This window comes from Ixodes scapularis, unplaced genomic scaffold (genome assembly GCF_016920785.2).
Source record: "Ixodes scapularis isolate PalLabHiFi unplaced genomic scaffold, ASM1692078v2 PGA_scaffold4__175_contigs__length_147842914, whole genome shotgun sequence".
In the NCBI taxonomy this organism is placed as follows: Eukaryota; Metazoa; Arthropoda; class Arachnida; order Ixodida; family Ixodidae; genus Ixodes; species Ixodes scapularis.
Window position 1 is genome coordinate 18,243,141 of NW_024609879.1, and position 10,077 is coordinate 18,253,217.

The 10,077-nt window shown below is 52.3% G+C and overlaps 1 pseudogene; it reads right to left on the minus strand.

Annotated features, from left to right (window-relative positions):
- Positions 1-2,227: 2,227 nt before the first annotated feature.
- LOC115327085 lies at positions 2,228-5,152 on the minus strand (annotated as a pseudogene).
- Positions 5,153-10,077: the final 4,925 nt, after the last annotated feature.

Genomic DNA, 10,077 nt, shown 5'->3' on the forward strand with positions numbered 1-10,077 from the left:
GGGTTTACGATGGGTAGCGCAGAAGTAAAAGATATTGCTGTGTTTTGTAAGGACAAAAGCAGTGTCACCAAAGTTTTTTGAGTTATGCTAAAAGTTCTGTGATGCGACAGGAGCCAAGATCAATAAGGAGAAGTGTCTTGGCGTATGGTGCGGAGACTGGGCCACTAAGCCGATTTTTTTTTAGGGCATTCAGTGGAGCAACTTTTCAAACAATTACCTTGGAACTCCGCTAGATCACTTGAAGAAAAGTACGCCTTATTGGGAGGGTGTTACAAAGGATTTAAAAGAACGTACGGGTAAATGGGGTGGTCGCAACATGTCAATTTTTACAAGAGCTGCAGTGTGTAATTTATTTTTGAATGCAAAACTTGGGTACGTTTTACAGGTATTATACTGCACGCGCAGCTGTATTCGAAAGATGCATAGGGTGTTTGCCTTGTTTATTTGGATAAGTGCTGGGGAGCCGATGCGAAGAGATAATATTTTTATGCGTCCTTCCAGAGGAGGACTTGGGTTATCACACTTGTTTATTCGACAACTCGTTTCGCGTTTTCTTTATTTACGAGAAGAGAGGCACCCGCTTCTGCGGGTTATGTTTCAAACAAGGCTAGCAAGTTTCATACCATCTTTCGTTGTATCTTCGGAGATTGGACCCCCTGCAAAGATGGTTGGATTTGTCAAAGAGGTTACTGAAGCTTTTAAGTTGTTAAGTGTAAGGTATTCTTATGAATACTTGACCGGTCACCCGAAGAAAGTTGTATCGCGACTTGCTTGACAACCTTTTTCCCGTACCGTTGTATCGGAAGTATTTCGAAGATAAACCAGGACAGGACGTCTTGGCTCGCGTTAAGAAAATGGCCATACCTCCAGCAGCAATGTTGTTTTTCTTTCGCTTGCATAGCGAGACCTTGCCTGTGAAGCTGTGGCTTGGAGAAAGGGGTTTAATTGTGCCTGGCGGAGTCAACTGCCCACTGTGTAAGGAACCCGAGACGATTGAGCATGCCTTCCTGTACTGTTGGGACGCCATTTTTGAAAAGAACCTTAAAAAAGGAATTATGCATAACGTCGTATACAATACGATTCCTTCCTGTTGAGCCTTATTCAGATGTTCCATATGACATGATTATGGTTCTTGCGCTCTTCAGCTTGTGGAAATCTCGTATGCCTGTGAGGCATGCTGAACAGCCCCCGAAATCTGCACGCCTGTTTTTCATTGAGATGATTACACATGTCAAGAGTGTATATGAGTACAGCCAGTCACTGCCCGAGTAGGCAGATACGTTGGAGAGTTTGTGCAAGATAAAATAATTTTAAATGTACAGCTGCCCGAAAGCATCGGGTAGTGGGTTTTAGTGTAAACATGTAAATACGCGCTGAATAAAGAAAAAAAAAAAAAGCCTTGGTGGCTCCGAGGCGAGAGCGCCGGCCTACGGATCCTTACGTGGCGGATTCGAATCCCGACCGAGGTGCCCGCAATCTGACGGAGGCTTATTGCGGAGAAGGCGCCGTGTAACCGAGCTTCCGGTTGCACGTCAAAAGATCCCCAGGTGGTCGAAATTATTCCTCAGTCCTCCGCTGGGGCGTGCCAGATGCCCGTCGTTGGTTTGGCACGTAACACTCCCAAATTTGACTTTTTTTTTTTTTTTGTGGCCTGGGTGGGATTTTTAACTTCCTCTGTGGCCTGGGCTCTATCATCCACAACGTCTGCACACCATGCTTCTATCGACTCCATTCCTCTTACGGAGCGTTTCTGTCGGAATAGGTCCCAGTCTGTGTATTCCTACACGCAGGGTTTAGGGCGCTTGAAGCCGGGTAACGATATCTTCAGCTCGATAATATAATGATCACTGCCAAGGTTCTCCCGTGTGTTATGCCAAGAGACATCGTCCAGGTTCATCCCATATATTAGGTCAGGGTTGGTGTCTTTCTACACGCTGTTGCCAATCCGGGTGGGGCACGAGATGTCGTTTAGGAGGAGCGCGTCATGAGCACCCGCCAGCTCCACGATGGCCTTGCCGTTGACGGTATCCTTATCATACCCCCACAGCGTATGATGAGCATTGAAGTCTCCCTCGACCAAGGCAGCATTGCCCTCTAGCAATTGGTGAAACACAGTCTAAATGCTTCCGCGCAGGATGTTGTGTGGTCTCTTCGGGCGGAGTATATATTGCTGATGAATAAACTTTTCTGTCTTTTGCGCTTCAGGAGAACCTCAAGCGTAACTGCTTTAACCGTCCCCTCCAACTGGATGTCGTGTCGATGAACAAGTCAGATCTCGCCGTACGAATGTGAAGATGGGTTTGCGTGAGGTGTCACAGTCCATGCCGTAGCGGTCATAACCAGGTAGGGCGCAGTTGGGGTCCACCTCTTGAATCGCAACGACATCAGGAGGGGCTGTGCTATCCGAGATCATCATCTTAAAGGGACCATGAAGGCAATTTAATTTTTTTTTTAAAGGTGTTTTCGGAAGCATTGGGGTCCGGGCATGCCACACAATTTTTTCTAGAGCGTTGTGACTCTTATTTCTGTACCTGCAAATAAATTTGCGAAACCGAAACAAACATTCAGATTTCTTCCCTTTTTCGCCTCTGGAAAGAGAAGTGATGTCAGGGAGCACTGTCGGCATCGGTAGGATTTAGTGCACACTCAGTGAGGTTCCCGTGGTTCGCTCTAGTGCACGGCGGTCTGTGAAGAAAACCTGGAAGAAATGGACGACAACGCCGCGCTCGCAAACGAGTTTGAGCTCCCGTTCAGCGACCTCACGCCGACTGAACGGGAGATGCTGCTAAGGACGCAGAACTCTGGATTGGCGACCGATGCAGCAGTGCTGCGCATTGCTGCATCGGTCGGCAGTTTATGCAAACTAACTTCGCCCGATCGACCGCACGTCTTTAGCCGACCTTTCGCGCAACCTACTACAGCACATAAATGCGGCATGATTGGTGAGACACCAGTTCGCAAAGCGAACACGAGGCGACGCACGAAACCAAAACCAAAAGTCCGCCGCCCCCGGCGCTCGTACCTCTTTTTCTTTTTTTGCCCATGGCTGCTCGATGCTTGTTACGCGCCCGAGGTAGCAGTGCGGGATGCGTTCAACCAGTGACAAACGGAGGGATCGCTTCAGATTATGCTTTTATACACGGTATAAAACCTATTAATTCCCAACTACAACTTCAAAATATTATCCAACGTTCAAATAAACTTTTTTCATCACATCTCACCACCGAGATTGAAACCAAGAGCGCGTCTATCTTTTGAACCAATCGCCAGACGAGGAGCTCGTTGTCGTCACGCTTCGGCGCACTTTAGTTCACCTTTCTGCCGCCGCCTCGGTGGGGTCTCAGGCATCGTTCCAGGCGCTATTATTACCGCGCCTGTTTGCTCGATTGGTGCGGCACCCAAACTTCTGTTTGGGCTAGAACTTGGTCAACAGTATCTGAGACGTGCCTGACATCCATTTCAATCGTCGAATAAAACTTCGAAACTGCCTTCACGGTCCCTTTAAGTGAGTTAACTTTTGTGTCGAGGCCCCCGGCATTCCACTGCCACACCAGAAGGAAGTCGTTACTTTCCATTCTGGGTGGCGGGCTTGGGGTTCATTTGGCTCTTGACTGACTGCTGTAATAGGCCAATGTAATCTTCAATTTTATGGAGTCGCTCGTGAAATGCTGTGAGAGTGCCCTGAATAGCTGTAATGCTCTTGGTTGTGCTTTCCTGGACGTCGTGGACTGCCTTGGCCAAGCTCTATAGAAGCGCGTTGGAGGCCGGGCTGGACTCTACCCGACGTGCCTTGGGCTTTTCGCTGTCTGTGACCGCAAAGGTGTCCGTGCATTCCAGACTCTGTGCGTTGCCCTCTCTTCCTCGTGGTGCTTTCCTGCATTCTTTCCTGTTCTACCTGGGGTGTCAGGGGTGGGGGCATTGAGGTCTCGCTGGAGACGGAGGCCCTTCTTGGGTCTTGTCTCCTAGGGGCTTTCGTTGCTCTCTGAAGCTGGCGTCTTTTCTCATAGCTTTGCGGAAAGTCTCGATTTCTGTCTGGAGAGGGTTCTGTTCCGTAGGCTTCTTTGCCCCCCCCCCCCCCCCCCCCCCCTCCCTTTGCTTGCGGAGAGCTTGCGAGTTCTTGGTTTGGTCGGTGGTCGCCTTAGTTTTGTCTGCATGCGGGATTAGTGCCACAAAATCTTCTTCCTTGGGGGTTGGCTTTTTCACAGGGGTCTTAAATTCATGAATAGCTTTATGCCTTTGTTTGCAGTCTCTGCTCCCCGTGTAATGTTGTCCATTACAGATGAGGCAGCGTGGGGTGCCGTCGTATCCCGTACGTACCCCTATGACCCTGGCGGGGTGGATATGAATCTCGCCGCAGTTCGGGCACCCACCAGTATTGGGGGTCGGGCAGGCGTCTGCTCCATGCCCTTGTTTCCAGCAGGTTGTGCATGCTTGTTTGGTGTCCAGATAATCGTGGAAAGGGAAGAGCCCGCAAAGAAACTTGATGTAGCCAGGAGACTCTTGTTTTCCTAGCGTGATCAAGACGGAGGGGGACCTTCCCACACGTTTCGCATCTATGATGGTCGTATGTGGGTTACACCTGATGAGGTGCTCCAGCATTTCGGCTTCGTTAACATCCTCTGTAGGGTCAAGCAATCTCGGAACGACGATGCGGCGAAATCTGCCGGGGGTAGTTTCGTGCCCGTACACCTCTACTTTCTTGCCGTGGATGGTAAAGTCTTTAATTTCTGCATATTTGCGTGCTCTTTCTGAGCTGTCCGTTAAGTACAGATACCGTCTTGCTTGTGCTATTGATCCGGAAGCTATGTTCGAGGTGCGCCGTCGTGACATGCACCCTGGCAGCCTTGATAATTTCATTCAAGAGCTGAGAGTCTGCGACACTCTTCGCGTCGAGGTTTCAAATCCCAATTACAACCGTGTGAGTCTTGTTCTCGTTCCTTACCGCCACGGTGAACTCCCTCGCTGGCTTACGGTTGCGTCGCTTGCCGCTTGTGACTTGTTATTAATTTCGCGTTTTCGGAGAATTTCCTATTCCGTCATCATTACCTTGCTCTTGTCGTGCAAGATCTTCAAAGTATCTACGGATATTATCGTCATGCATACGAGCACGCTCGTCGCCTCTCGAATCTTCCATGCCGTTCGGTGACGGCATGACCGCGTTAGGCCTAGCCGTTAGGCGTAGCGCTCCGTCCTCTTCTTGGCTCAAAAAATGGGCCACGGGAAAAAAAATCCAAAAAAGGACGTCTTCCGAGTTAGCGGAGGAGGTAGAGATGCCAAGGCATATGCAACGCTCACCCAAGAGCTCCGGTTCTAGGGCGAAAACTCGCAACCTTCCTCGCTCCGCACGCTGCCGGTCCGTACTTCTTGCTCTCCTGCCTAGCTCCTCTAAACGATCCGTACACGAGAACCGAGCTAATGGCGATCGCAACGCCGCCATTTCTCCCACAACGGCCACTCGGAGAACTGCAGGGAGTACCGCATTTGATAGCGTCCGCTGTGATCTAGTTTGGCTTTAATCGGCCATTTTGGCGCCGAAACAGATACGTTAGAAAGGGTTTCAGGGATGAAGAAAAATTTATTGACACTGTAAGCTGTAAGACATAAATCACACCGGGAAACGGGTACACAATAGGAACATGTACTCTACAAAGATCCAAGGGCGGAGGTAACGAACAAACAAAACTTAGTAACCGCACATGGCCGGTCTTTACATCTCACCAGCACACACAAGGAAGGTTCTCTCCTTTACGTAAGAAATGCCAGCGTCAGCCAGGTGTAGCGTTCGGCTGGCTGACGTCGAATCCGCCCCCCCTCGACCCCACTCCGCGCCTCTCACACCTGTGCGAGAGGTGCGAAAAGCAAGTGAATGCGACCACCGACCAACCGTACATATATCGAAGAGACCACCGCCTAAGAAACTCTTCCCCGCCCAACCAAAAGAGCTCGGAGTCTAGGTGGCGGAGCAGGGTACTCCACAGTCGAGAGAGCACGAGCCACATTGCACGAGATCGTCGTTGCTGGCCAATCGCCGCACAACGATCTTGCCTGAAAACCGGTTGGCCGATTGCCAACAGGAGAAGGGCGAAGCCCCCGCGGGGGCACCTAGCGCCCGACACAAAATTCCAAATGCCGGTAGCCCGAAAGCCATGGTGCACCGGGCGCCAAAATGAGCGCGCAACGGGACAATCAAAGAAGGCATATGTTTTTGTCTCTATATACCTGTCCACGGTTGGGGTCGGGAACAATGCCCCAGCGGTGGAGTCGTAGTTTTGTTAGAAGAACACACCAGCCCCGACGGCACTCAAAATCCTCCACAGTTCGAGCAGGCGACGGAAAAACCATTCAGGTCCACGGAAAGGCGTTCGCCCGATCCCTCTGCTCAAGAGTGATCCGAGTCACGCAGAGCTCCTCGACGACGCGAGCTGGTGGCACTTCGCGCACTTCGAGGTCTGGTAGCGCTTGCCTCAACACCTCATGGCAAGCCACCACCGCTTTGAAAAACGGCGGTGTTTCTTCCGCGCTCGGGGAAAGGTTGCCTAACGCGCGAGGAAGAAGTGCTCGGCGCGAGAGCCCTAGAAAATAAAGAGCCAGGGACCATGCCGGTGTATCCCGTGTCATCTAACACACAGTGCGTAGAGAGAGCACGCGGCACACCGTGTCGACGCAGGGCATTCCCCTGCCGCCCAGTGGCGTGGGAAGGCGGAGCACCGACCTTGTTACTAGCTCGATGCCCCTGCTCCAGTAACACCGGAAGAGACATGAGGTGATGTGCCTAGTGAACCGAGGCGGGGGAAGTGCAATGTGGGCAACATAGAAAAGTTGCCTGCAAAACACAGCTCTTAGAAGGTAAGCTCTGTCGCAGAGGAAAAGCATAAAGGTCCCTGCAACAGCAACCTGGCGTCCAATCACAGATGCCACAAACACCCACGTGCGGGGTGTCACTCCACGAGAGTCAAAAAATACGCTGAGAACTCTGAGCTCATTTGCGACCAGCATGTCCGCAGGTAGGGCGGGAGGGGAACCTCCCAACTCCAAAGCTTGGCTCTTGGTAGTGCTTAAACACGCTATGGAGAGAGCGCCGTACTGCAAGAACAGCTGTCCAGCCTGAAAACGGTCAGAGTTGCGGACAGACAAACTGACGTCATCTGCGTAGGCTCTAACCACGACTGTGTCTCGGCCGGGGAGCGGAAACCTACCAATCCGGGAGCAGGATGCAAGAAGCCGGAGAAGCGGATCGAAAGTAAGCACGTAAAGTAAGGGAGAAAACGGGCAGCCCTGTCGTACTCCCCCTTTACTGGAAAAGGCGGAAGCAGACACCCGTTGACTTTCAGATGGCCAGTCACTCCACTGTATAGGGACTGAAGTAACGAAATGAAAGTCTAGGGGAAGCGAAAAGCTCTCAGGACCTCGAATAGGAAACGATGCTCAACCCAAAATCCTTCGCTTGATCGAGGGAGACACAGGCCCCCGAAAGATGGGTGAAATATGCGTACGAAAAGAGTTAGGTTTTTTTGTGGGAGTAACAGGGACGAAAAAAAGTTCCTCCCAGGCACCGAACACGTTTGAACTGAGCTCACCACATGGGGCATGACCGTACGAAGGCGAGAGACGATTAAAGACGATACCATTTTATAGTCTGCGTTTAACAAAGTGATAGGTCGCCAAGCTGCAGGATCCAATGGAGAGCCACCCTCCTTTGGGAGGAGAATGACGCAACCTCGTCTGAAGGATGGTGGCACTTGGCCTATTTCCAGAAAGCCGTTCCCGAGCTGCACTAGAGGGTTCGCAAGGACATCCCAAAAAGTGACGAAAAATTTGGCTGGTAAGCCGTCGAGGCATGGGGCAGGCCAACCTTCATAGCCTGGAGGACGTCAGAGAGTTCCTCACGGGTTGTAGGGCGGAACAGAGAGGAGCCCAGATCATCAGGGCAGGCCAGGAGATCTCCGCAGAAAAGGCGAACCCGTTCGGCGAAATTCAAGGTGTTCATGGCGGGGTCCGAGCAAAACGGGGACGAAAAGAAATTTCGGAACACCGCGCCGATTTCACGTGTGTTCTCCGAAAGGCTACCGTCCGCGAGATATACACTCGATACGTGCGAAAGCCCGTCCCCATCGGCACCTGTGGCACGGAGGCGCTGAAGCACCTCCGGGTCGTCCACCGGCTGGTCACGCAGCCGCTGCGCCGCAGCTCTACGAGAGGACGCGCCCAACAGACGTTGGTGGCGATCGCGAAGAACGGCTAGTACTCCAACATCAAATAGCACACCGCCACGCTGCACAATGCGAATGCGACGGACAACCTCATTGAGGGCCTCCGTCGCCCCGGCGCCGAAGCGACTTCCTAGCCGCCGTCGCGACAAACCAGCTAGCAGTCAGACTTTAGCGCGTCCCACTAGGCGGGAGACAAAGGAACGGCCGTCATTGACGCCCGATTGTCGTAAGCCGAAAATGGACAGTTCATCCCACAGTAGCGAGATCTCTAGACGCCATGTGTCCCCGCGTGGGTACAAAAAAACACGACACATCAAAATCCGCTGAAACCGGGTGGTGATTGGAAACATAGCCCGCAGATGATGGAAAGGAAAGCACTTCGCAGCTGAGTAGACGCGATGCAACATGCTGCTCAACATAAACGTGGTCCAGCCGGCTCAACGACGTGCCCCGCGAGCACGTGGAATCGTACGCAGCGCCGTGTAGTTCGACACAGGCGTCGCACAGCCTCGTGAACCCCGAGAAGTCGAACCAGCCCCTGGGCGTCAGAGGTATTGTGCCCGCGACCACGCCCGGGAATGTCTCGCGAAGAGTCTGTTACACAGTTGAAGTCTGTAGTATTTCAATTTTTTCATTTAAGTAGTTCTCGCCACACTAACCAGATGGCGCCGCCGTTACACCATTGCCCGTGTTATCAGGGTTGCGTCCCCGTGGCGCTCAACCCCACGTTGTTGACCGTTAAATAAACAGTTACGATTCAACCACCAACTTCGACGGACGTCTCTCTCTCCCTCCGTCCGGGGCTCCCGCGTCCGGCCCGCCGTTCACCTCTTTGGCATGTAAGACCCCTCGTTTTCCGCAGGCCCACGCAGACACTCCTCTTTATTTTCGCGGGTGTCTACATTTTCTTTTACACAACATTTTGGCGACGAGGAATTACTACAAGGTCCCCGCAAGGAAGAAAAAACCGTCCGCGGGCACATACTGCACAAGGCCTCCAAAAAATAATCCCCAGCCGTCGTGTGGCGGTTGCGACCTGGATCGTAGACGCTTATCGCCCAAAACTTGGCACGACCAACGAAAGCAATGTACACAAGGATGCGACCGTCCGGATCGCACAGTGAAAAAGCACCTCGCAGAAACGACGTGAGGATATATAATTAAAACGCCAACACCACGCGCGCAACACGGTGCGAGAGAAAAATAACAAGGAGTCGAAAGACGGGTCTTGAATTCCGCCACGTCCCGGACAGAAAAAAAAAAAAATTGTTTCTTGCAAAAAGAGCAGATCGCAGTGACTGGGCAAAGTGAATCAGCTCGCACTACTTATTCGGATTCCCAAAAATCCTCCACATTTAACGTCAAAATGTGTAGGCCCATGAAAATAAAGGCAAAGCAAAACAGGGCAAACAGTCAATTAGAATTCCAGTGATTTCGCATAGTCAAAATTGTCCGCGACGAAACGCTTCTTTTTAGCTAACGAGGCGGGAGTCACGTCCGAGCCGCCGCTAGCAGGCGAGCGGTCGTCGGGCACATCGGCGTCGGGAGACGCGGACTCTGCGGACGACTCACGTGGCGTCGCGTGGCCGTGGCCGCACCGCTCGCAAGGGCTGTGCAACCTGCCGTCGCATGCTCAAACACGCCGCATCGGTCGCAACGTGAAGTCTTGCACGCGGGTCCGATCTGACCCTCCAGCCCGCACCGGATGCACACGCGTCGCAGACCTTAGTCGATCATCACCCGGTGTCCCTGGATGTGAACGAAGTTGGGGACCGGCTTCGACATCTCCATCTTGACCCCCCCGGGCGCCGGTCCTGACGTCCGGGCGGTCTCAAAACTGGGCGTGGTTGATCGCCTTCACCTTGCC